The 26,861-nt window shown below is 43.7% G+C and overlaps 1 protein-coding gene across 1 annotated transcript in view; it reads left to right on the forward strand.

The window, feature by feature from the left end:
• LOC121445086 (glypican-4) overlaps positions 1 to 26,861 on the forward strand; it is a 114,577-nt gene that overhangs the window by 31,695 nt on the left and 56,021 nt on the right. The gene's annotated exons all lie outside the window — the stretch shown is intronic.

Below are 26,861 nucleotides of genomic sequence, written 5' to 3' on the forward strand. Positions count from 1 at the left end.
CCCATTGAACTGTTTCACTGGCCTTAAACTCTTGATTTTAATCAGCTCTCTTATAACGGTTTCGTAAAGCAGCGTGGAGAGCGTCTGCCTGCCTGCCTGCCTGCCTGCCTGCCTTCCTACCTGTCTTCCTTCCTTGCCTCTTTGCCTCGCAGTCCCTCACTTCTTTCTGTGAGGAAAGAAGATAGGATGGATCTCCACATGCAAGACACTCTACCACTGCGCTGGTGGAGAGTGCGGCCCCTACCAAGCAGTGCTTTAGGTAGAGTTAGACACTATGCCAAGAGGGCCTCCGTCTGCAGCCGAGTCCAACATGACAGTTAATACAGATATTATTCTTGGTTATTGTCAGAGAGGGGGCTCCCTCCTGGCTAGTAAGATAGTTGTTGGGAGCATGTAGGGACGAATAATGCTTTAGATCCAGAATTGGTTTGTTTGCAGCTCTTTAGAGTGTCTGTTTACTCTTGGGTCTTTGGTGGCAGTCCTTATAAGGGGTACATGACCTTTCCTGATTCCTTGGTTGTACCTGCAGTTGTAGTGCCCATGGCCTTGAAGCCTTCCATGAGCCACTGTCAATGCTTAGAGTCTGCTTTTGGCCGGGACTTTCACTCCTACTCAGGTAATTGTGCATCCTTGCGTAACCTTTCAAACATAGATGGAGACATTTATAGCAACTCTAAAGTTTCTCTCATCTGTCTCTTTCCTCTTTTAAAGTTTGAACTTTGAGATCCTCGGGGGCGGGGGGGGGGAGAAAACACTTAAAAAAAAAAGAAATGACTAATTTACTGCAGGTTTTAACAACAGGGTATATGGCCTCTCCCCTGTGTGCCGCTGAAGTATATGGCCTTGTTTGATTGAGATCCTTGAGACTCACTAACTTCTGAAGACACAGTAGCACCATTCTTTCCCGAAGACAAGACAAGGAGCATACAACTCTTATTTACAAAGGACTCAAAATTGTCAGAATTAGATAGGCCTTTTCCATTTTTACCCTGTGCATGGCTGATTGTCTTGCTCATCAAAACATTAAAGTGCATTATCTCTTCATTATCAGGCCTCTGATGAGAATTTTCATGTTACATTGATACGCATGAATTATTTATTTTTAAAGGCCTTTGGACTTTAAGATTGCTAACCTTCTTATAGTACTGCACACACAGACACACACACACACACACTTAGATTTTAATTGTGTGTATGGGTGTTTTGTCTGCATGTATGTCTTGCACCATGTGCATCTGTACTACCTGTGGAGGTCAGAAAAGGGGTGTCAGAACCCCTGTAACTGGAGTTACAGATGGGAGGGAGTCACCGTGTCGGTGCTGGGACTCCGAACCCTGGTCCTCTGCAAGAGCAGCCAGCCTCATTGAGCAATCTAACTAACCTCACTAGTAATATTTTAAAATAATATATTTTTAGAGCTGTTACAGGATCTAAGCAAACTTGAATAGAAAGCACAGTGAGTTCTCCTATGCCTTCCTTCCTGTATGTACACAGCCTCCTTCCTCATCACCATCTTGCCCAGATTGGTACAGTAATTCACTGGAGTTGAATTGATGCGGCATTATTGTCAGAGCCCATGACATACATAAGAGTTTCCTTTTGGCGGCATACATTTTGTGGTTTGGGGCAAATATTTGACATGCACAGACCATTATGGTATGTTACCTTATCATATGGTAGTCTGCTATCATGGAGTAACATGATATGTAGTCTGCAGCCCTTTGAGATGGGTTTCTTTTCTCTTTGAAATACGCATTCATGGTTCCTTAATGCCTTGCTATGGTTCAATAGCTCTTTTCTATTTTGTGCCGAGTACTCCTCTGTTTTCTGGATGTACCACAGCGTATATTTTTCCTTCTAGCACCTGAGTGACATTTTTGTAGCTTCCAAATGCTTTAATTATGATTGAAACTGCTGTTAGCATTCATGTGAGTTTTTGCATGGCCGCGGATTTTCATCTCCTTTGGATAAATGCCCAGGGGCATGATCCCTGGGTTAGATGGGAAGAGTATGTTTAGTTTTTCAAGCAAAAGCCAGAGAGCATGTTCCCAGGTGGCTGGGCCATTTTTCATTCATGCACATGATGAGCATTCCTGTTGCTTTGTAACCTCATCAGTGATGGCCTTAGATTTTGGTCATTTGAATAGGTACAGAATGGTGTTTTAAATTTGCATTTCTATAAAATTGGAGTTAGAATGCAACATTAAAAGGCAGTGCTACTGACATTCATAAAGAGACTGACAGAAACCACGTTTCTCCATGCCGAGTGGTGAAGAGGAACATAGCTGCTGTAATAACTGGCCCTTGACCCTAGAACCGCCTAGGGTTTGCTTGGAGTGTGGGGGAAGGGTTGCCATGGCAGAGTTAATGTCAGGTGGTAGAAGGAGGGTTGTCTGAACTTAGATGAAAAATATCACGGACTGCACGTGGAGGTGGCTCATGCTACCCAACAAACACAAGGGCCAGTGGACGTGTGCTGTGTACAGTTGGTGTCTTCTGATGTGACTCTGGACAGCTGGCTGCATTTTTCTCCATTCATCTCTGTTTCTTGTCGACAAACTTGTGTGCATAAGTAAATGTGAAATCCACATTATACTCAAATGATGCCCTAATATATCAACTGCCTTGAAACAAATTCACATTTTCAAAATAAATGTTATAGCATAATGAACTTTAATTAAGATCCCATATGTTCGTTTTCTCCTGATAGGAGCTGTTAGTATAACCTCATTTGTGAGTTCTACTCCCAAGTGCTGGTATTTAGGGCACGCTAGCCAGGGATTCTTTCCTCAACAGCCAATTGCTTGCCACTCCCTAGCCCTCTCTTCTGCTGCTCGAAAGGGCAGTTAGCATGTGAGCTGGGAGAGCATGTCTTGTTTTATATTGAGGAAGGAGTGTTGGCTTGTTAAAAGCTATTGCTTCCTCAAAATTGCTGGTGTGGACAGAGCATTGGCTACCGCCGAGCCTGTCTAACTAGAGCTGGCTCCATAGTTGAACCCTCAAATGGACTGTCTTCCTTGAGTAATGAGGAACATATTGGAAGCAGGTCTTCTTTCTGGGCGCTGGAATGGGCCAGTGCTAGCAGGGCTGGATCCGGTTGTCTATCCCTTTCTTTGTGTTTCCACTTTCCAAGGGAAAACACTACCTTGGAGAATAACTGATTTTCAAAAATAGATGCGAAATTCACATCATGTATAAATAGTATAGACAAGTCCTCCAACAGCAACTGAAAGCAGGGAACTAAATAACGTTCTCTCTGTCTCTGTGTCAGTTTCTCTCTCCTTCCCCTCTCCCTCACTACCTCCTTGTATGTATGTGTGTGTGCATGCATGTGTGTGTGTGTGTGTGTGTGTGTGTGTGTGTGTGTGCATGTGGAGACCAGAGGTCCACCTCAGGAGCCATTGACTTTTATTTTTAGAGACAGGGTTTCTCATAGAGCCTGTAGCACAACATGTAGGCCAGAAGCCCTGGCCAGAGAGCCCCAGGGATCTGCCTGCCTATGTCTTTTAAATGCTGGGATTATAAGCACCCAGCACCCAACTTGTTCATGTGGGTTTGAGGGATTGGATTTAGGTCCTTAAGCACTTAACCAGCTGAGCTAGCTCCCCAGCCTTTTATTTTCAGTTTTAAGTTTTTACATGATTATTTTCTGTTTGAAGTGTTTTTTTCTTCACATCTATACTCTGATATGTGTGTGTGTATCTGTATACCCCCCCCCCCCTCACCAAAGATGCCTGTATCCAGAGTGGGTCTCCTATTCTTTGAAAGGTTTTGTTCCCTCTTAAGATTCAGTGGGATATACAGCCTTAGTCTTATGTGTTAGCTTTCTGTTGCAGTGACAGAATATCTGAGAAAATCAACTTAAAGAAAGAAAAAAAAATATTTCGGCTCATATTTTGGCTTCAAGCTAAGTCATTGAGCCCATCCCTGTGGGCTTGTATTGAGGCCACATAGAAGAACAAACCCATTTCCCTTATGGTAGCTAGGAAGCAGGGAGGAAGCATGTAGATGGAACGGCAGGCTGTGTCCCGCCACCCGGCTAGCTTTACCTGAAATAATTACACAGAAACTGTATTCTTTTAAACACTGCTTGGCCCATTAGCTCTACCCTCTTACTGGCTAACTCTCATATCTTGATTAACCCATTTCTAATAATGTGTGGAGCACCACGACGAGGTGGTGGTTTACCGGGAAGGATTTTAACCTGTGTCCATCTTGGAGAGGAGAGCTATAGCATCTGCCTCACTTTCCTTCTTCCCAGCATTCTGTTAGGTCTACTCCACCTATCTAAATTCTGCCCTAAACTCTTACTGTGGGAGGGGTATTGATTTCATTCATAGCCACATCAGACCTTCCCGTGTCCTGCCGTGGAGAAGTGGGATGAGATTCATGGCACTGAGAGGATTCTGGTGGAATCTCGGACTCCAAATCTGTTCCTCTGAAGAACTTCTAGAACAGTTAGGGGACTGGAGAGGTAGCTGGATGATTAAAGCTCTTGGTATGCAGGTGTGAGAACCAGGTTCAGATCTCCAGAACATAAAGAAATACAGAGCGGGTGTGGCAGCCTGCCTGTAATCCCAGCCTTGGAAAGGAGAGGCAGCATTCCTAGAGCAAGCTAGCTAGTGGAATTAGCCATGTTAGAAAGCCCTGACTTTGTTTTGTTTTTTAAGACTGGGTCTCACTATATAGCTGACTGGTCTGGAACTCACAATGTGGATCAGGTTGGCTTGGAACTTAGAAATTCACTTGCCTCTGTCTCCCAAATGCTGGGATTAAAAGTCTGTGGCATTATGTCAGACAGTGGTGGCATACACCTTCAATCCCAGCAGCACTCCAGAGGCAGAGGCAGGCAGATCTCTGTGAGTTCGAGGCCAGTCTGGTCTACAGAGCTAGTTCCAGGACAGGCTCCAAAGCTACAGAGAAACCTTGTCACGACAAACCAAATAAATAAATAAATAAAAGAAAAATAAAAGGTCTATGACTTCATGATGGGTGAGCTCTGTATTTGCTTGACTGTCTCTACAGTAATGTGGGTGACAGAAGATGTTTCTCAACATCACCCCAGGCCTCCATGTGCACACACATGCAAGACATGTAGATATCCTCATTCATAAGACACACATTCACACAGAGGGGGAGGAGCTCAAAATAAAATTTAATATTCTCCTAAATTCTACTTCCAAGCAGTCTAGGTTTCACGGATGCCTAGATTTTTTGGTTATGGAGTCACTTAGTACCACTGATGTTCGTGGAAACATTACTGTGTGGAGTGGCTGTCAGAGTCCTTTTTAGGCCTTAGACAGATGGCTTAGCAGGTAAGAGCACTGGCTACCTCTTTTAGAGGTCTAAGGTTTGATTCCTACCACCAACATGGTGGTTCACAACTGTCATAATGCCAGTCACTGGGAATCAGATGTCCTCTTCCGGATTCCATGGTGTTAGTTAGTTGTACATATGGTACACAGATAACATACAAGCAAAACGTCCATACATAAAAAATGAAATTTAAAAACAATTAAGGTAGCTGATTATTCTGCTTATATTCCAAGGGTATTGGTTATCATTCTTGGTTAAGTGATTCCCTCCCCCCCCCCCCTTTGATCTTTTTTTTTTTTGTAATCTCTCTCTTTTTAAAACAAATTTACTTATTTTTATTTTATGGTGCATTGGTGTTTTGCCTGCATGTTTGACTGATCTTGGAGTTACAGAAAGTTATGAGCTGCCATGTGGGTGCTGGGAATTGAACCCAGGTCCCCTGGAAGAACAGTCAATGCTCTTAACCGCTGAGCCATCTCTCCAGCCCCCTTTTTGATCTTTCTTGTCCACTTCTTATGAGCTAACACTTTTTTTTTTTTTTTTTTTTTGGTTTTTTCGAGACAAGGTTTCTCTGTAGTTTTTGGAGCCTGTCCTGGAACTAGCTCTGTAGACCAGGCTGGTCTCGAACTCACAGAAATCCGCCTGCCTCTGCCTCTGCCTCCCGAGTGCTGGGATTACAGGCGTGCGCCACCACCGCCCGGCTATGAGCTAACACTTTTATGGGTCCTCACCTAACTCACAAATCCTCGTAAAACCACTCACGGTCTACCCCTCTTCCCCTCCCACTTTATTCTCCCCATATGGGAGTAGAGACTTTCCTCCATCACTTTCACAAGATGAATCAATATGTGATTCGAATCCAGGACTTTAAACTATTTCTTTTCCAGTTGAAGTTAGCTTGGTATCCAGCTTACAGAGGCAGGTGGTAACCATAGTGGATTCGGTGTATTCATGGAGTTGTGAAATTTCACAACCCCGTCAGGGCAGGGACTCATTGCATACCACGCCTCAGTCCCTTCAGGTCCTGGCCCTGATCAGCTTTTATGGCTTTGAGTTTTCCTCTTTTGATTGTTTCATGTATGACTGTTGCGTTTGAAGACTCATTCTCATCATTTCGTCTTTTAGTCTTTCTCCTTTTCATGGCTGATTTATATTTATACAAATATAAATATAAATATATTTATATTTGTATGGACATAATACAATTTGATTGGATACATCTACCATTTGATGGGCATTTCAATTGTCTTTACCTTTTCTCAGCTGTGATTAATGCTTCTAGTATTTGTTTACATGTTTTTGCTTTATTTTCAGTGTCTAGGTTATATTCTAGGAGAAGAATAAATGAGCACATAGCAGTTTGATGCTTAGCCTTTTGAGGAAACTGGTGCCAAAGTTTTTTTTTTCCCCATGGTGACTGTACCATTTTGCGTTCCTGGTGAGGTGAAACCAGGTCTTTGTGACTCCAGAGACTGCTGACTTTCTCAGGCCAGACCATATCCTAAGAACTCCCCAAAGGCTCCAGCAACACCCTGCCAAGCCTCACCTTCAGCCAACAACAAAAAAAAAGGAAGAAAGAAAGAAAGAAAGAAAGAAAGAAAGAAAGAAAGAAAGAAAGAAAGAAAGAAATCATGTCCCACATGTATCTCACACTGCAAGGGGAAGTTGTTGGTAACAGGATTCTTGGCTTGGGGAAAGAACAGGTGTTAGAGATGTGTCAATCTTGGACGAGCTCCTCTTCCCCTGTGACGGGTTCAGAGAGGAAGTTCAAGAACCACATTTTGTATGACTCCAGTTCCAATTCCATGAAACATCCACAGTGAGCAAAACCATAGAGGTAGAAATGCAAATCCCAGAGCTGTCTAGGAGTGATAGTGAAGGCATAGAATTCTGGCTGGGATAATGGAAATGGTATCATATTGCTTATGGTGGTAGCTGAGCATCTCTGGGTAGACTGGAAGCCATCTGGTAGTGCACTGGTGGACGAATGTGTATGATTAGTGAATAGCCCCCTAACCGCGCCCTCTGATTATGGACCTGTTTCCAGGTGACTCCACTCCAGCATTCACATGTGCAGTAGTGGTGGGGGAGGGGAAAATAGTTCTGCCTACCTCACAGTGCTGTGACACTAAAAGGAGCGAAGATAGAAAACATAGCGCTTGGCGGCATGCTGGGCCCATGACAAACTCTCATTGCTGGTTACTAAATATTAACATTAGCATCATAACATATTTTTGAAGTTCCAATTGATAGATGGTATTTATGATAGGGCAATGAAGACAGGAAATAGCTAGAATTATTCTTAAAATTGAACTTCTTCATCCAACCATGCTGCCAAGGGGAAATGAGCAATACAGTGCATGGTAATGAGACCATAATTCGGATGGTAACAGGAGATGAAATCATATGGGAAGAGGTGTTGGGTACACGTAAGGGCTGGGCAAAGAATATTGGTGCTGAGGCAGGAGATGAAATTGTATTTAAAAGGTTGCTTAGCCTTTACAGCAGATATTGGGAAGGCCTAGGCTCTGAACTCAAGGGCCTCTGACCTCCTTGAAATTCTCTCTGGTTCTTCCAGAGGTTATCCCACAGATGATGAGACCCTGGCACAGATTAGTTCCGTTAGTGTGTCATCTTCTTTCTGTGTTGCCTCCCGTCTCCAGTGGCTATAGAGGTAGGTAGCTATTTACAATAATATAGAAAACAGCAAGAGAAACTAGGATGGGAGGGGCCGCTTAGAGAGAGTGAGTATGAAGGAATAACAAAAGCCACAGTGGGCCCCCCCATGTACTCAGATAGGGGGCCTCCAAGGAAAGCAGCCCCAGGGTTATCTGTGCCTTTATTTACAGGCTCCTGGCTGCGAATAACTGCCTGCTGCCTCCCAGTCTTCCATGGGGTGGAGAGAGCAAAACAGGGATATCCAGCCTTCTTCCCCTAAGGTTCTTGAGAAGATGGGACTTACAGGAAACCCTGGAAGGGGCTAACGGATGCTCCTATAGCGCAAGCGTGCAGGCACAACTGGATGGGGCAGTAAACTGTTTGTGTAAAGCATCCAGGCACTCTGATTTGTTGTCTGTTTTCAGAGTGCTTTCCTGCCACCCCCATAATGCCTTTCAGTAACCCAGCATAGTGCACAGCCCAGTTGTGTTTTACAGCTGGGAGAACCCTGAGCTTCCCGCATAATGCCATTTACCACCAAGAGCATCTTCTTTCTACACGAATGTCTGCTTCTGCAAGGGTGTTTGTGTCAGATTCCATCATGAAGGTAGGAATGTGTATGTCAGCTAAAGTCACACGTGTGCACACACGAGCACACACATGCCCAGACAGCCATGTCACAGAGATAAATTGGAAACCGTCTGGGGGTGTAAAATGCCATGGGCTAGGAGAGAATCATCCTGTAGCTCAGAAGAGGGGCTTATGCTTATCTTCACATGTGCTCCCCCCCCCCCCCCCCCCGCCTGCTTCTCAACTCACTGTCCTTCGACTGCGTAGGACCTCTGGTCTGAGTATTCGGACTCTTCTTGGCTTTGAGCCAGCGGCAAACTAGGAGCCCGTGACTTTGAGACTCGGCCCTTTTCAATTTTCTTTGTTCAGAAGAAAGTTTCATCTTGGCTCTCTTCAGTGGCCACTGAGGATTAGGAGAAACCCGGGGAGACTTGGCTATCGGACAGCTCACAAATCTGAGCTGGGCAGTTTGGAGAGGGCCAGGGCCTGCTTCTCTCAGACTGATTTCAAGTTACCATTTTCCTCCCTTCTTAACTGCGTTTGTATTGCTGCAGGCCCTGTAGCATAATCTAGTATGCCCTTGTAATTCCACAGCTACCTTGGGGAATCATACAAGTTATCTGGACTAATAAAATATTCTAAAGGCCATTGACACAGATGTTGCGAAAGAAGACTGAATCTCTAATGCTTGTTCTTAGTGACCATCAACAGTCGCAGTCACTACTTGGCTTCTCTGGGATAGTGTTTCTCACTCTTCAAACAAGGCAAGAAAGAAAGAACAGAAAACAGGTCTGCTCTGCAGTGACTGGAAAGAGGGAGGCTTGGTTCTTCTGAGAGGAACAGACCCTGAGAACTGGTTCACTAAATGGCCAAAGGCCATGGTATTCCTATGTGTACTATGCTGTTTTTTTCTCTTTTCTTTTCTTTTTTTTTTCTTTTTTGTGATTGAAGTCTTTCCAGTTTGACATTATTAACAAGTGGAAATTGCCACAATTGAAATGAGTCGTAAGTTTTCTTTTTGGGGGAAGGGAGTGTATGTGAGGCACCTTTGAGTGGTGTTGCTTAGTGGGAGGCCTAAAAGAGTTCTGTCTCTGTAAGTAGGGTTTCCTTTTAAGTATTCATTCCATGCTCATGAATAGATTGCTTTTGAAAACCTGTTTCCATCACAATAAAGTTTTACATTTTCCATAAATTGCATTCTTTTGTGTAAATTTACAAAAATACCTTTCTCCATCTTGTTACTGGGTTCCTCTTGCTACTTGGAGAAATTAGATTGTGCATTGCTTCCATTAGAATTGTTTCCCTGAGGACATATTAACAAATCACAAAGCCTAGACTACTACTATGCACATACCAGGGGCGCTCGGTCAATTCCTGCAATCCCTTAATACACAAATGCTGGCTGAATTCCAGTGATTGTACAAGTCCTGTGAGATCCTCTGTCGTGTGTGATAGATGACATTTGCAAATTGAGGACTGAAATGATCAGAAGCTTCGAGAATGCTTTGTGCACACATGGAAGTATTTATGCTGTTTGTTTTCATCCCCACTGACCAAGCAGGAAGCAAAAGCTACCTAACCTCACAATACGCTGCACCAATGTCAGTGTACACCAGAATGGTCATCAAAACCTTTGACCCCTGTGGATATTTGGAAAGTTTGTAAGTTGTGTGTGAAGGAACTAGCCAGTTACCTGATCAGTCACATAAAAAAGCGCAATGCCTTTTTTTTTCCCCATAGATTTTTGTATTGGGAATCAAGGTAGAATTTGATGAGTCTTCTTCGAGGGGCTTCTGTTTCTTGAAGGGTTACATACTTGATTAATCGAAGAGGATTCGAGCATAGTGGAGAAGTATACTGTAGAAGCATACTGTGTTTGGTGACTGGGAAGTAGAAGCCCAAGCAGGGTCACTGAACTTTTTCCAAGGTCATAGAGTGGGTTTGGCTCCCTAGGTCTCTTTTCCTTCCAACTCTGTAATTGGAGGCTCTGCCCTGCTCCCAGCTGAACACTTCGAAGCTTTTAAAGATTTCCACGACAAAATAAGTTCTCGGTTCACCCTGGTTCAACTCTTTCATAACTTAACACAGTTTTCTTTTCTTTCCCCACCTCCTACTTTCCATCTTTAGTCTACTGGGATCTCTTCCTTTTATTTTCGTTGCCCTTCTCTAGAACTTTCCTTCATGGAGCCCTTGAGTTTCACCGTGGGATGTGTACCTATGTGTACAAATTGTTCATTTACATAAAGACTAGGACTTGCTTTATTCCTTCGGCTGCCAGGAGAGTTTTATCTTGGTTCTCAAATTCCTTCCCATGATGCTGAATAGTTGAAGCTGAAGTGTGGAAGTTCCACAGAATGGGATCTACTCTCCAGCTTGGTCGAGCTACAACTCACGTACCGGGACTCCCTCTTACTTAAGTAAATGGTTTTGTGTATATTCAGAATTGCACAACTATCCCTCCAACCTATTTTGAATATTTTTGTCTTTCCACCCCAATAAACCCATGTTCTTGAGCAGTTCCTCCTTTTTCTCCCTCTCATCCTGATTTTGATCATTTGAGACAGTGCTCAATATAGCCTAGGCTGTTCTGGAACTCTCCAGGCCTCAAGTTCGCAACAGTGTACCCAGCCTCCTGAGTACTAGTGTTAGCGGTGTGAGCCACCTGGCATGGCACGCCCATCTGCTTTTCCTTGGCACACTGATGTGCCAGGGCCTATTCCGCAGTTGCTTCCCATCAGTATGAGTGAGTCGTCATGACCTCTTCACCTGTTCCCCTCCTCAGCTTGCCTTCAGTTGAGCCTATCCCCTCCATAAGCTCCATTTAGCCGATTCCCTTCATAGCTCCCCCAGCTAGAGGCCTGAGGTCGGGGATGGGTTAACTCTGCACACTCATTTCTGTTCTAGAGACCCCAGAATGGTACTGTGGACAGCCTAGAAGCGAATGCCTTCCTTTCTTCTGAAGTCTCTTATTCTTTTTTCCATCCCCACTTTTTTTTTTTTTTTTTGGTCAGGTGCTTGCCTACCCTTTGCCTGTAGGCTCCCTAGGTACAAAAGTGTAGCCTATTCACTGCTTCAGGGACATGCTTTTGGAGTTCACCCCAACACTGAGTGCCATGCTCACCTGTCCTATAGACCTGTAATAATCATTGACTAAGCGAACTTATGCACTGATTAGCAAAAGTTCTATTAGTCTCCCTTTGTACATACCAATCACTAGGAACTGAACTAGCGAGGTAGTTTAGTCTGCGTGTGCATGTGTGTAGTGTGTGTGTGTGTGTGTGTGTGTGTGTGTGTGAGAGAGAGAGAGAGAGAGAGAGAGAGAGAGAGAGAGAGAGAGAGAGATGAGAGAGAAAAGAATTGAGCTGTGGGGTTGTTTGAAAATAGGTAATCTTCAGGTGTGGTGCTGCTGCCTGTATTCTGAACACTTGGGAGAGATGTGAGGAGGGAGACAGTTTGAGTCAACATGTGACTTGCAGTCCAGCCAGGGTTACATAGGAGGACTCTGCTCACTTCACCCCCACCCTTGCAAAGAAAATAGAAAGTACAGAGAACATCAGAGTGAATTTCTGACGTACCCCATTTTGTATTCTTAACCAAGATGGGGGCTTTTATTGCCTGCCGTTTATTTCTGGTCAGAAGAATTATAACGTGCATGTCTTGTGTAGAAGAAAGCAACGTGATGTTTTGAGTTTTAAGAGTGCCTGTGGCAGGGAGTAGAATGCTCAAGGAACATTATTATTTTCTTTTAAAAATCCTCTGTAGGTCTCTACTTTATGTGTGCGCTTGTTTGGCTTACATCTACGTATATGTATCACATGCATGTACGGTCCCTGAGTCAGGAGAGAGCGTTAGGTCCCTTGAAACTGGAGGTGTGGATCATTGTGAGCCACCAAGTGGGTGCTGGGACTCAAACCCAGGTCCTTTGGAAGAGCAGCCAGTGTTCCTAACCACTGAGCCATCTCTATCACGGGAACATGTTTCCTATTCCCTGCTCATGCCGTAGAAAACAGTACTCGGAGCCAAGCCCAGCAGCTTATGCCCAGCATGTGCCTCTAACTCCAGCACTGGAAGTAGCATGAGGTCAAAATCATTCTCTCTTTGGTAGTGCGTTTGAGAACTACCTGGCTATCTGTCTTACAAAAAGGGCTTACGGGGAAGAGAACTCAGAGAGGTTGTTTATATTTTTTCCAGCTCTTTAATTTTCTTCTTTGTGTGGTGTGCATGCTAAGCACGTCCTTTACCACTGGGCCACACCTTCAGTCTGGGTTCAGAAGTTCTTTATCTGAGGACGAACCTTTGATAAGGAAATCTTTTACTCGAGTGCTTTGTACACCTCTTACTTAGGTAGGAAATCCGTGCAAATCCCTCTGATGGCCCTGGCCGCCCTAACTTGTACCTGTTGGAGAAGTGTTGTGAGTGTCAGTAAGTGTTAAGGGAGCTACTCAAGGACTTCAGGGCATTTTGATGTCCAGCACATGTTCACATCATTCTGGTATCAGCCAGAATTCAAAAGTGCAACCTGTAGGGTGATTCAGCTTTAATGTCTTCCAACAATTCATTATTGAAAGCCACACACTAAGGAAGAGAATTTTGAAAATTGCTTTGAACTTTCAAAGCTTGCTCTCTAGAATATCCCAGGGACTTTCAAGACGTGATTAGCAGGAAGGGCAGAGGTTCATAAGCCATGTTGCTTGCTTTTAAAGCAAGCGCCGAAAATGCTCCTAATTTGTACCAGAGACCTTATCAAAGGGCTTTTTCTAAACTTCCAGTTTGGCAATTCTGAGCGTTGGTTTAGCTTAACCTCTGGGTCCCAGGGTGGGTAGTGGAGACTTGTCATCTCGTGTGACTGTCAGCCATCAAAGCAGGTGAAGCCTTTTATGAGCAGATGGTAGGTGATCGGAAGAGGGATGGAGTTTGAACAGGCGCCTCTATTTGGAGTTTGCTGACTGCCCCCACCAAGAGCACTGCTCCATCTGTGTTCTGTAGATGTGTGCACTCACGTGCAGTGAACACATTAGCTCCATCTGTGAACTGCTCCATTTAGAGCCTGTGAGGCAAGTTTTTCTTTTTGAAAAAGAAAAAAAAGAGGAAAATTTGATCTGTTAGTGTTTATTTACTTTATTAAATTTTATTTGTCGGTGAGAGTGTGCATACATTTGTGTACGTACGTGCATGTGGGTTGTGTGTTGCTGTATGTGTGTGTTTATCTGCATGCATCCAGAGACAATTGCTTTTCACTTTAACTTTCGAGACAGGGTCTCTCCCTGAATCTGGAGGTCACTGAGTAAGCTAGGCTGGCTGGCCAGCAAGCCACAGGGTTTTTTCTGTCTCCACCTCTCTAGAACTGAAGCTATAGGCTTAGTTGCACCTGGATTTTTATGTGGGCTTTAGGGATCTGAACTCAGGTCCTCATACTTGTGTGGCAAGTACATTACTAACTGAATCATGTGTGTGTGTGTACATTCTAAGGATAAACCCGCCAGCCATGCATATGCTAAACATACAATGTCAGCAAGCCTCCTTACTAGTGACTTTTCATGATGCAAAAGGCAAACTGATTGTTAGGAATAAAAGTAACACGTACTTGAATGTCTGAGAACTTTTAATAAAAATCCATTTTCATGAAAATAGAATCTGTGTTTCTCAAAGAGAGCCTTTTAAGTAGAATGTTACAGAGACATATGAAGCATGTGCCTTTGGAAACAGTGTCTCCAACTAGTGTAGTAAACCATGCAAGCTTCCTCAGGAAAGGTTAAGAAATCATGGTGCTTTCTCCATCAGGAGGACATAGCTGTTTTCTCCAAAACATGGTAAGGGAGTAAAAAATGTCTTGGACTGTGCTTTGGTATTTTGAATAAAACAAACCTGTCTGATGGGGTGGTGGGGAGGGGAGGGAGAACACTCTTCTTAATGCCTGGGTCTCAGTTCATCCATGATTGTTTTCAGAAGATGTAAGAGCCTGTAAGAGCCAGTAAGACCTCACTGAATCTGCAGAGTTGTGGCTACGGGAGTAAACTTGAAGTTGGTTGGCTCGGGGGCTGTTGGTTCTAAGTGGATGTAAATGAGTCTAGAGCGAGTGCCCAGTTGTGAACTTAAAGGTTTGGTCAGAAGAGTGAATTTTCTAGAAGACATCTACCAGCATGTTATGGTTACAAGTTGTTTATATCCTTGGGGACTCTTTACAAAAGAAAAAAAAGATTGTGTGTGTATGGTTATTTTCAAACATGTTTCTTTTAGCTCATACTGGCCTCCAAGTTGGTGGCCAAGGCTTGCTTTGAACTGTTGCTTCTCCTGACTTTTCCTCATGAGTGTTGTGATTTCAGATGAACACCGTACTTAGTCTCATTTGTTTCTGTTTACTTTCTCCTTCTCTTTCTTTCCTCCTTTCCTGTCTCTGTCTTCTTTGTCTCCTCCCTCCCTCCCTCCCTCCCTCCCTCCCTCCCTCCCTCCCTCCCTCCCTCCCTCTTATAATACAGGCTTTCACTGTCTAGCTCCGACAGTCCTGGAACTCACTGTGTAGATCAAGCTGGTCTCCCATTCACAAGATCCTCCTGCTTCTGCCTCCCGAGGCTGCTAACTCAGGACCAGAGTGGAATAGCATGGTATTTAGGTTAGGTGTTGAAGGAATGGAGGCGCTCTTAAAGATACACCAGCCCTCATTTCTATGCCATCACCTTCAGCTCTGGGATGGCCTATAGTGTGCCATTAGAATATCTTAGAAAGTAAATTGCCTCTCTTGGGGTGCCACTTTTTTGTTGAGTGAGTTCATTGCTTTTCCTTATGAGAAATACAGAAACTGGTATAATGACCCAAGGTTAAGGTTTTATTATATTTACCAATTTGTTTTTAGCAACATTTATTTAGTGTGTGTATGTGTGTGCTGTGGCATGCGTGTGGCAGAGGATGCTTTGTGGGGGAGTAGATGAGAACAAATTGCTTCTTTGTAATAGGTAGCTGCCCCTCCCCCATTGTGTTTATTCTGCTGCTCATGATAAACCCTGAGAGAACTGAGAGAAGTGATCCTAAACATAGAAGTCAGAATTAATTAGGCAACAGATTGAAACTTTGGTCTCGTTTCTGATTATGTTTATATTTGAACAAGAAGGACTTTGCTTTATTTTGTAATTGTGCTCAGCTAGCCTACTGAAGGGGAATTTGTTCAGAGACAAATTTGACTTGTGCGGATGCCCGCACATGTGCAGAGCCACTGAACAAACAAATGGGGGAAGCCACAGTCGAATGCATTTTTCAAATATTTTAGCAAAGGTTCCAGAGCACTCTCGAAACAAAAGCATCAAGTATTGCTTGTCATAGCTAATAAAGTTTGCTTGGATCTTTCATAATTATTCGGCTTCACTTCACAAAGTAATTGAAACTTCCTTTTTGCTTGGCGCTCAAACACCTCCGTCCCAAGAGCTATGTTCTTAAAAGAACATCTCTTTTGGTTAGCATGTCTGTGGATTTTTTTTTTGTGCCCCCAAATATAGAATTAGTTCAAAAATAGTTATTCAGCTAGTGGTCATGAAAGCCTTGCAAGGGAAGTCGGCTAAATCCGCAAGTGGTTTCTGGAGACTGAAGAACATCTAAGGAGAAAGAAAAAGAGAAAAGGCTCATTACAACTGGACCATTTCAGGCGCTGCTGTAGCAACCCGGAAATGTGATTCAGGTTGAAAAGTCCAGATGATGGAACTGTCCCACTGGGAGAGCATGGCTGGAGGAGCTGTCAGGGTCCCTCGCTGCGCTGCCCATGAGCTGAAATGGAACTTGTGTTCCGTGCTCTTGCTTCTGTTGTGGGGCTTGTTTCTCGAGAAACTTGATTCCCCCTGTCGGATAAGATACCCTCTCTCAAAATAACCATAAATGGCTTCTTGCAAAAGAGCACCCACCTCCTTTCCCTCTGGCCAGGGTTTGGAACAGCGAAAGACAAAACAGATTGTTGACTATACCAGAAATTTGGGGGACAGATTTTGCCACTGTTGCTTCTGACGTTGGACAAAACCTCAGATTGAATATCTTCTATTCTCAGGACCCCAAAAAAATCCAAAAAAACAAACCCCTTATTTTTGGAGCACTGTGGGTGGGTTTTAAGGAGCTCTTGTTTTTGTTTTAAAACATTTGGTAAGAAGACGCTTGACTTTGAAATTTTATTTCCCTATGTACCAAATTGAGAGAGCTGACCTCCTGCCTCCATTCAGTCTACCTTGTCAACTTCCATTTTTAACTAAGTAATCAACTAGTTGACATAACTTTCTCATTTTAAAAGCAATCATATGGGAGTAATTTAGCCTTCTCTCTCTCTCTTTTTTATCAGGTTGAGTGTTAATTATTTTGATCTGCCTCTTGAATGGTGGCTCCAGAATAGTAATATTAGTCACAGCTGCTCTGGGGGTGCTCGACTCCAGATTCCTCAGTTCAGTCTCTTATACGTCACGAAACATTCTACAGAGTAAAATTATTTATTTCAATTCTAATTCTCAAACTCTTGCGTCCCCCCAATCCCTTAGGATAGTGAAATCCTTAGTACTACACCCTTAACTGGTGACATGCTGTTCAAGAATCACCACCTAAACAATTGTATTTTATGCAGGAATAATGATTCATTCAGCAAAGCAGGCTGTGCAAATTCTGCAGCTCTTAATGCAGTTCCAGTTCATTTGGAAGAGAATGGTGCCACGAGTTGAATGGTTGCATTATAATTCACTGTGCAGAGACGTATTTTAGAAATATTTTGACATCCTTTTCATGTCATTCTTTCTCAAATGCATCATAATGCTATGTTCGACTTCTCTGCTTAGCTCCCATTGTCTAATATGAATTCAGTATCATTTAAGACAGGTTCTAGTTATCTCATTGAAGTGACAGTGGTTCTGTGAGAACTGTAATTTAACAAAAATATAAGGAAAACAGGAACTGGGGTCAAAAGCCCCACAGGGTATAAAAAGGTCATAACCTTTCTCAGAGAAGGCAAATGTAACTGATATACTCATTTTTTAAAGGGCGTTTGATTTTGTGAAGGAACGCAGCAACAGGATTTCAAGCAAACACACAGCACTTACAGGGATTAATTTGTGTGCCTCACTGTGAGGAGATGAAAGGAATGGCTTTACACAACATTATTAATTTTATGTAAGATGAAATTAACTTCTGAGTTTTATAGAATGGTGAGGATTCTGATTTGTGGTACCTGCTGGGATTACTCTGTTTTTTAAGGTAGTATCTACACTTAGACATGGGAACAAGGTTAAGAGGCTATGACAGTAAATTAGAATAATGTCAGGCGCCCCCCCCCCATCTATTGAAATAATTTTGTTTGTATTTTCCTCCAAGTGAAACTGACCCATCAAGCTTTTAGCTGTAGAGACGAGACCAGTTTGATTGACTTCTCTTGAAATAGTGCTGGAGATTGAGCCAGGACCCGGTTCATGATTGGCACATGTTCTACAACGGTGCCGCATTGCCTCCCAACAAGGATTTCACAAGTTGAATGCATGGCTTTAGATCTGAGTGCAGAGGAAAAGAACGACTTCCATACAGAGTGTGGAGACGTGGGACAGTGAGAGCCACTCTGTGGAGCTCCACACTGCCTTTAGAGTTTCTTCGTCAGGGAGCCTTGTTACCCTTTGCCAAGGGCCTTGATGGTGCTATTCAAATAATCAAAATTCAATTACTTCTATGTGCTGCCAGGAAAAAGAAATCAAACCAATTCTCAACACCCTTCTAGATGATTCGTTTGAAGAGAAGATAGTGTGGAATTTAATGGGCTTTACCCTTTTGTTCCATAGAATCTCATGTATTCCAGGCTGGCCTCAGACTCACTATGTAGCTAAAGATGACCTTGAACTTTTCTAATTCTCTGATGTTACAAGTGTAAGCTGTGCTACACTTTGTAGTAATAAGGGCGGCAGGGCTGCGTTCCCAGCACCCCGGCCGCCTGCTCGGCTAGCTTATGCCCCAAAATAATTACACAGACACTGTATTCTTTTAAGCACTGCTTGGCCCTTTAGCTCTAGCACTTACAGGCTAATTCTCACATCCCGATCAACCCATCTCTAATAATCTGTGAGAACCGGTCTTACCGGGAAGATTCTAGCCTAGTCCATCCTGGGTTGGAGCTTCATGGCGTGTGTCTGCCCGGGAGCGGGGCATGGCGTCTCTCTCAGGCTTCTGCTCCCGAGAGGAGAGATGTCGAGACTCTGACCTCACTTCCTCTTCCTCCCAGCATTTTGTTCTGTTTACTCCACCCACAGGGCCAAGCAGTTTCTTTATTGGCCAATGACCTTCCTCCATCAACACTTTAGTGCTGAGGATGGATCCCTGGATGTCATGCATGGTAGGTATGCCTATTGAGCTATAGCCATGGCTGCCAATGTCACTCTTACTAGTCCCTTCTTGTAGTGTGTCCTGGCTTGAACTATAATTTATGGTCACATTAAGGGTATGAAATATTTAAAAATATTTTTCGTAAGTGCTTAGGGGGAAAAGCTTACAAGAACATTATATTACTTAGCGTAGCCTATTTGAAGAAGGTGATATCACTTTGGTTGATTCCCTGACTCAGCACGTGCATACATCTTAAGAGAGCAGGGGCAAAGAAGTCATATACATTGAGTCTCCCTACGCTGAAATTTTCAAAGCTTCTAAAGTGTGAAACCTTTTGAGCTCTGTCGTGATGCCGCAAGTGGAAGACACCACACCTGGTCTCATGACAGCTAGGTCACAGTCAAAATGCAAGCTCACCGAAAATACTGTATAAAATCGCTTCCAGGCATGTGTATTGTCAGGCGTAAATGAAATAAATGGGTTTGTGTGTAGACTTGGGTTTCATCCTCAAGATGTCTGACATGTATACAAATATTGCAAAATCTGGAAAGCTCTGCAATCTGAATTACTGCTGGTCCAGGTAGACATACTCAGCTTGTGCTGCATAACCAGAGGGATGGGTGGATGGAAGGATGGATAGATGAATAGATGTTAGATGATAAGTAGGTGGGTAGATAGGTGGGTGGATGGGTGGGTAGGTAGGTAAATAGATGGTAGATAGATTAACCAGAATAAAATGGTGTTGGGTTCTCATGATATGTTACCAACATGAACATCCCTATAAACGATAAAGTGAATATTTTCTTTGTGAGTTTCTTCCTAGGGAGCCCCAAAGCAGTAAAGAAGCACTCTATTTCATTGGTGCTTCGTTTTTTTTTTTTTTTGGTTTTTCGAGACAGGGTTTCGCTGTGGCTTTGGAGCCTGTCCTGGAACTAGCTCTGTAGACCAGGCTGGTCTCGAACTCACAGAGATCCGCCTGCCTCTGCCTCCCGAGTGCTGGGATTAAAGGCGTGCGCCACCACCGCCCGGCTTGGTGCTTCGTTTTTTAAACCGAATGAAGTAGTATAGGCTAAAGTGTGAATTATGGTTTTGAGTGCAGTGATCAAAGATTACCTAGGGATCACCACAATACCCCAGTTGTACAGAATAGGTATTCGGGAATCAGATTTATGTGTTTACCATCACAGTATGTGGCTCAGTGGACTGGGGGCTGTAAGTCTGATTCCTGGACTGTGCTGGATAACCTTGAATCAGTCATTTAATTCTAGTGTGTCCCAAGGTCCTTTTTCAACTTTCTGAGACCTAAGGAGACGGAGGGTTGGGTTGGGAAAGTCAGTTGTTTCCTTTCTGGAGAGAAATCACTTGCCTTCTTTTGTGTTTTACTAGATAAAGCAGGAGAGGTCACGAGGACTTTAAAGAGCCTTAAGTTCCACCCTTTGCCCGGAGCATGAGAGACTCAGGATGGAGAATGAGTTCTTTGGCAAGAGTGTGCAGCCTAAGACTACTCAGGGTTAAGAAGGTCCAGGCATGTTTTTGCTGCCTGAACCTGGCTAGCCTGCAGGCCTGCAAGGGTTATTTTTAGTTCCAGGGCACTAGGGTGGGTCAGCTTCTTTTCCAGGGCAGCATCATTAACTGGAACTTTGAGTGGCAGGGCCCTCTGGGCAAGCTTTAAGTCAGGGCAGGATGAAGTCTCGGGCCAGCCCTGGTTGAGTCTAGGGAAACTTAGATATTTGGGCACCAGCAGCTAGGAATGTTTGCTTACTTACCAGGAGGACAGACTTGTCAAGTTAGCTAGCTGGATTAGCGGGTAGCAGTTTGTAACTACACTTTGAACAGTCTGTTTTCGGGGACATTGACAGAGAGGAACTGACGATCATAGATTTCAGTTAGAAAATACCTTCACTTCTAAAGTCCAGATTGGGGAGCTGGAATTTTCTTGGTCCTTGAAGAATGTCCTGGTATTTGAGGATGTGGAGCCCCAAGTGTATATCTGGATAGCAATGTGAACAGGTTCTGTTAATCTTCCCGACTTCCCTGGCAGTGGTAGGCTGAGCACTCACTAGAGTTAGTTGCATTTCCTTCATCGATTGCAATTAGTTTCCTGAGAATCAGAATCTTTTAAAAGAAAAATTACCTAGGGTACCTTTTAGATGGAAATCAGGAAAGGTGGCTGTAGTTCTAGTTGCTCAGGAAATTCTGAGGCAGGAGAATTCCCTTCAGACTGGAAATATGTTAGCCTGAACAACATAGTGAGATCCATGACTTTATAAAAGTATAGTAGAGGTTAAAAGAGTCCATAGGACATCTGTTTTGATGGGAAAACAGCCCTCATCTTAACAGGTAAGAATTTTAGATATATATATATATATATATATAATTTTATGGAGTTGATCCTGGGGACCCACTTCTTAAGCATCTTTTGATTATTATTTTGAAACTATCTCTACCATTCATAGGCTAAGAACCATGGACCTGAACCATTAAAAACATACGTTTATGCTTTCGTAAAATAACACTTGGAATTTGGCCTTGAACCTTGACACTGTGATCTAGAATGGTTTTTTACTTTCAGCCATCATCCCAGTACATACCTTATTTATGCCGTCATGGTGCCCTCTTGACCTCTGAAACCTACGAGGCCAGGTGATAAGGACTTGAGATGGCCATTGTGATAGCATGTCCATGCTTGGAGGCAGATGACTCTCCAGCTGCTGGAACGCCCTTTCTGTTCCGCTCCTGAGGGCTTGCTTATTATCTTCCCTGTCTGTCAGCTCTGAACCCATTGCCCTCTAACCTGTCAACTACTATGGGCTGTCGCTCCACCTTTCTGCAGAGAAGTGTGAGACAGCTGCAGCTGTTTAGGAAAGTCGAGTATTATGGAAACAATACATAGTCGCAAGTTTTAACAGGCCCGTTTCCTTGTGTGTTTTCTCCTCCTTCCCCCATCAGTCCGGAGGTTTTGAAAGTTTTTTTGGGGGCGGAGGGGAAATAAAGTGATTGTAGGTTTGGCTTGTGTAAGGGAGGTGGAGATTCCTGAGACATTAGTGTTCCCGAGACTCTTCCGTATTACTGCGTGTATCCAGCATCTGAAGAAAATCTAAAATTTTTGAGTATGTTGGAGATGTTAGAGGATCTGCTCTGGGCAGGGACAGTCAAGATAGCCAGATCTCAAATCTAGCTGCTGCTTGGGCAGATCATCTAAATTCCAGCTTCAGCTTGGTAAGATTGGCAAGAAAGGGTTGGAAATGGAGGTAGCCAGGGATGGGTTGGCACAAAGAGACGTACTAGACTCAACTCCTCAAGCATGCTCAGTTTTCTCTTGGGCATTTTTTAGTAGAACAATAAACTCTTGTTGATGCTCTAGAGACCGAGAGAGGACAACACATGGAGAGGCAGGAGAGCAAGCATGAAGGTGTAAGAGGGCGAAGCTGTTGAAAGTTGAAAGTTTGAACAATTAGGTGGAAACCATGGCATAGCCACCAAGACGGCAGCTGAAAGAAATGAAAAGACTAAGTAAAAGAGAAATTTTGGAAGTTAAAAGAAAAAAAAAACCTTCCTTGGCTATAGGGCTAAAATTCCACCACTGTAATCAGGGGAAATGCTCTGCCCAGCAACTGAATTAATGAATAAAAAGATTTTCAGGGTGAAAAGAAACCAGCAAGTTCTATGGCTTTCCTCAGAAAGGCCAGTTACTGCCTCCCACCATCTTTGGAGAAGGACATTCAATCCTCCCATGCCAGTCTCCTAAAATAGGTTGATCACGTTTGCACTCCCCGTGTCCTGAGAGTGTCTTGATATAGCCGTAGACTATCTTGAATTGCTTAGTGACCAGGAAGCCCATTTTTGAGCCGTGTTCGGAACCTGGATATTCTTAGGTTTTCAGCTGCATTCATGGCTAGATTGCTTGGGGATAATTTGTTGTGTTCTGATCCCGAGAGCTGATTATGTGTTCCCTTTACCGTTTTTGAAAGATGTAATTCACCTGGAAGTTGCCAAGGGCGTGTGTGTGGGGGGGTCCTGCTTCTTACCGGTTCATTCTGCTTTTTACAATGATGTGTGTGTGTGTGTTGAAAACAGGAAGTCGTGACTAAAATTAAGGATGTTTTCTTACTTGAGGGATTAAAACCCTTGTTTTGGAGTGGTTTGTGTTTTGGCCCTTGCTCCCGATTTAAATGATGTTGTTGTCTATGGTCCCTTGAGTAGTAGGAATGTCAGCTTGTGGAGAGCAGTTGGTGACAAGTTTCTGGCATTTGCCCACGATGTCTGTGGAGAGCAGTTTTTCACAGAGAGAGATTGATGGTTTGTACCTTCAGCAACCCACTCCCAGAAAGATGCCTGAGAAGATTGTAACCTTATCACAGTAGTGAGGTGCTTGTTGTGACTTTGGAGACTCTTAATTTAAGGTTTCAGGCTTCCAAAGAAGTTCCTACCATTTTGTCCTACATCAGACTAAAGGAAAATAATATATAGCATAAACATGTTTGAAATAAAGGAAAGGCTTTTGTGAAGAGACATGTGTTCATAGCAGCCTTAGGCCAATGTAAATATGGGCTACTTAGATATCACCCAATAAATGTCTTAACAAAATGATATACCCTCGCAACAGAACATTAGGTAGCTACGAAAAGGAATAAAGTGCTGATCCATGGTGTGGCTTGGACGAACATTTCAAGCACGATGCTTTGAGGGGGAAGGTCCTTTCAGGGTGACTGCAGTGTGCATGGTTCCTTTTAATGAGCTATGTAGAAAAAGGCTAAGCAGACCCATAGCGGCAGAAAATTGGCAAGTACATGTCTAAGGCAGGTGCATGGAGGGAAGATGATTGCTAGCAGGCTGGCGCTTCTATTGTTGGCGATGGAAATGCTTTGAGCCTGGTGATAGACAGCCTTGTGAGCAAACTTAAAAGTCACAGGACTATACATCGACTATGGATACATGGCGAGTTACATTTTAATTCGAAACCATGTCAGATGTGGCAAGCAAGCAACATACCCAAAGCGCATTCCTCTTCCCCTTTTTGATCGGCAGTAGTCTAATTAGCTAATGTGGGCTAATCAAAAGTTACGCAGGCTGGACAGGTGAGCTGCCTCAGTGGTTAAGAGCACTGGATTCCCCTTCCAGAGGACGTGGGTTAGATTCCTATACCCATGTGGCAGACCACAACTGTCCGGAATTCCAGTTCCAGAGGAATCCCATCCCCTCTGTTGTGGCTCCCAAGTTGGAGGACACGGGACCAAGGTGTGCTCATCCTGACTGAAGATGCTTACATTGTCAACTTTGGATAAGTTTACTTCCACTTGCCTCTATAACTTCTTAAGGAAGTTCATCTTCAGGTGTTAGACTCCATCTGTGTCTCAGTGGTTCGAAACCCAGAGAGCAGTCATTCACAGAAGACATGAAGGGCGATATTGAGAGGTAAGTGAAGGAAAAGGGAAAGTCACCCATTTTCATTTGACAAAAGTCGACTATTTAGGGGAGGGAGAGACAGAATGGAGACACGCCTTTCAAAGCAAAAAATAAAACCTACCCCTCAGTGTAGTGTAGTTCAAACAGGCAGGCGTTTCCAGCTGCCACCACCGTTTGCCCCCTCCTCTGCCGCTAGCCTGGCTCTCATATCTGACTCACCTATTTTCCCTGGTAGGAGCAGCTGTGGAGTGGTGGGAGTTTGAGAGGAGGAGGCAGGAAGCGCCGAGGACCACAGCAGTGCTCATTCTTCCCTGGCGGAGGGAACAAGGAGTTGACAAGCTTTCACTGAAAAGTCAGCATTGTGCGGCTTCTCGTGAAATAAAGACTGTGTGCCATCCCAGAAGGCTGTTTTCAGGACAGCGCTCACAGAGGATGTTTGTTCCTTCCAGAAAGGCTGGCAGGGCTGTAAGCTTTTCATCCCTCCTGTAGCGAGGCATTACTCTGGAGCTTTTAGTGTCTGATCCTGCTAAGAAGTAGGGAATGTTAAGAGGACATTGTTCTCCAGAAGCAGTCTCCAAATATCAGCGCTAATGCATGACCACACATCCATCCATTTATGAAATGCCTTCTGAGATTGGGAATGGTGATGGGTTATGCCCAAGTTCGGGCTTATGTCAAGGCAATTTAAAACTATAAAACTAGTCGTAACTCACTCATTCCCTTATAGAACATTTGTATCGTGTCTGTGTTTTATGGAGGTTCCAGGCAGGGCATGTGACAGTTCGTATAGTGACATTTGCCGAACGTAAAAGAGTGGCTCGCTGTTTTCTTTCCTGCCCCTTTTCTTGTCCACATTCTTGAAGTTGAAGGTCCTTGCCTCCATCATGTGGAATTTAGAGTCCCCTTTCTCCAAATTCAGTGTCAGCATCACTTTCTCCTTGACTTTGTGGGGGCTTTTCTGTGTACAGGAATGTGACCAATATAATGCCTGCAGTTTTTTTTTTTTTGTTTGTTTTTTTGAGAGACTACTCTTTAGTCCTTAATGTCACCTGGTTACCATTTTGTTCCCTGGAGCACTTGGTCCATTCCACAGCGACTGTGGGCATGTAGTTTGGGGGCTGGCTCAGTCCTCTGAAGCACTGTTTTCTCGCAGTGTTCCTGCGTGTGTAGGCTCTGCTCGATTTCCCCATGCCCAAGTTGCCTCAAGAGAAGTGCATTTAGCAGATGTAACATGTGTTCAGCAGACTTTTCTCTACCCACATGGGAAATTGTGTGTTTTAAGAAATAGTTTGAACCCGTCGAGAGAAACCTTAATTTCATATTCACTTAGCCCTCTTCTAAATCTTTGGGGATTAATATCTCTTTTGTCAATATGAACCAGTAAAACCATTTGATGCACCTAGGAAGGAGTAACAATCTTATTTTACCAGACCGTCTTCAATGTTGTGTCTCTGGCAAGGATACTACACTCAGGAAGAAGGATCATGAATGTTCCCCTTGAAACAGTTGTTCAGAGATTACAAATGTACACCAAGCAAACCAGTTTTCCTTACAAATTCCTCCCATACCATTTTCTCCAAACATGTCTAGGACTTTATCATGTGTTGATCTTACACTTGTGGCTTTAAAATTGTCTTGGCAGGATGGTTCAGTGGTTAAAGGCCTTTGCCGCCAAGCCTTATGACCCAAATTGGATTCCTAGGATCCACAGGGTAGAAGCAGAGAACCAGCCCCTCCCACTTTTCCTCTGACATCCAAGGACATTTGTGCCCACACACATGCATATGTGCATGCACAGTCAAATATAAACATATAATTGCAATAAATAAATAAAACATTACCTTACAGGGGTGATGAAATGGCTCAGACAATAAGGGCACTTGCTGCCAAGCCTAACCTACCTGAGTTCAATCCTAAGACCTCATGTGTTGGAAAGAAAGAAGAACCAATGCCAGCGAGTTCTCTGACTCGTGTGTATGTGTATATTGGAACATGCAAACATGTGAGCATGAGCATGCACATACTCAAAAGAAACAAAGACATTGAAAAAAGTGGTGTCCTAGCAGCATGGAGAAGTGGGTCCAGGAGGGTCAGGATCAGGTGGGACCCTGTCTCAGCCTCTTTTTAAAATCAAGCCAGGCGGTGGTGGTGCGAGCCTTTAATCCCAGCACTCGGGAGGCAGAGGCAGTTGGATCTCTATGAGTTTGAGGTCAACTTGGTCTACAGAGCTAGTTTCAGGACAGCTAGGACTGTTACACAGAGAAACCCTGTCTCGAAAGATCAAAATAAAAAAAAAAAGCCAAAACCAACCCCCCAAGCCCCCAAACCAGAACCACCCTTTGTACTTTTGCTAAGGGTATAGGCTCAGTGCTATAGCACCTAGGTAGCTTGTGTCAGGCCCTGAGTTTATCTCCAGTAAGCTATTTTTCTCTCTCTGAAAAAAAAAGCTTTGCATAAGTTTTTTTTTTTGTTTCAGAAAATTACCCTTTTATGTAGCAAATTGTCTTTCAAAATGTCTTAAACATTTTCCATTAAAATGTTTCTAAAGTATTTGTTCTCCCACCCTATTAAAAAGATAGAAACACAATCTG

This window comes from Microtus oregoni, unplaced genomic scaffold (genome assembly GCF_018167655.1).
Source record: "Microtus oregoni isolate MIOR12 unplaced genomic scaffold, Mior012 000156F_ref0000345, whole genome shotgun sequence".
NCBI classification, from domain to species: Eukaryota; Metazoa; Chordata; class Mammalia; order Rodentia; family Cricetidae; genus Microtus; species Microtus oregoni.